This window comes from Salvelinus sp. IW2-2015, linkage group LG33, assembly GCF_002910315.2.
Source record: "Salvelinus sp. IW2-2015 linkage group LG33, ASM291031v2, whole genome shotgun sequence".
In the NCBI taxonomy this organism is placed as follows: Eukaryota; Metazoa; Chordata; class Actinopteri; order Salmoniformes; family Salmonidae; genus Salvelinus; species Salvelinus sp. IW2-2015.
This window is the reverse complement of record NC_036872.1, coordinates 4,675,063-4,676,373: the sequence shown is the minus strand read 5'-3', so window position 1 is coordinate 4,676,373 and position 1,311 is coordinate 4,675,063.

The window sequence follows — 1,311 nt, the reverse complement described above, 5'->3', positions numbered from 1 at the left end:
CGTTTCGGGAAAGTCATATTCCTGGTAGGAACGATGTGGTGCTTGACGTAATCGGTGATATTCAGTAGTTCCTCCGACTGTATGTAGTGAAACCTAAGATTACCTGGGGTACCGATGTAAGAATAACACGTAAAAAACAAAATACTGCCATATTTTCCAAGGAACGCGAAGCGATGGCTGCCATCTCTTTCGCGCCGGGAAGTCAACCAACGCCAAACAAACGATAAAGCCGTATGTAACATGGATACTTGTTTAAAATACCCCAAACTTATCTCTCTTAACCTGTCTAGCCCGGGGTTAGCTGGACCCCCCCACATTCCACTGAAACGGCAGCGCGCGAAATTCAAAAAATTATTTTTTAGAAATATTTAACTTTCACACATTAACAGGTCCAAACAGCAAATGAAAGATAAAAAGCTTGTGAATCCAGCTAAGATGTCCGAATTTTTAAATGTTTTACAGGCGAAAACACCACGTATATTATGTTAGCTCACACCAAATACAAAAAAGCACAACAATTTCTTTCACAGCAGCAGGTAGCTTGCACAAAACCGACCAAATAGAGATAGAATTAGTCACTAACCAAGAAACTTCATCAGATGACAGTCTATAAATGTATAGCAAATAAATCTATGTTTTGTTCGAAAATGTGCATATTTCAGGATATAAATCATGTATTTTACATTGTAGCTGCAATCAGCAAATAGCCCTGAAGCAGCCGAACAATTACGACAACGTGAAATACCTAAATACTCATCATAAACATTTATGAAAAATACATGGTGTACAGCAAATGAAAGACAAACATCTTGTTGAATCCAGCCAATATTTCAGATTTTTTAAGTGTTTACAGCGAAAACACAATATAGCATTATGTTAGGCTTACTACAAATAGCCAACCACACAACCGCATTCATTCAACGCAAGAGGTAGCGATTGCGAAAAAAACAGCAAAAAGAATATAAATTTATTCACTAACCTTCACAATCTTCATCAGATGACAGTCTATAACATCACATTCACCAATACATATATGGTTTGTTCGAAAATGTGCATATTCAGAGCTGAAACCGTGGTTATAACATTGTGAAAACGTAGCAACTTTTTCCCAGAATGTCCGGATATATTTCTGACACTCAGTAATCTGACCAAATAACTTATCATAAACTTACTAAAAATACATGTTGACAGCAAATGAAAGATACACTAGTTCTAATGCAACCGCCGTGTTAGATTTTTAAAATTATTTTAGTACGACATACAGCGTACGTTATAGCGAGACAGCGCCCAAAAATCAGGGCGGAAAATATT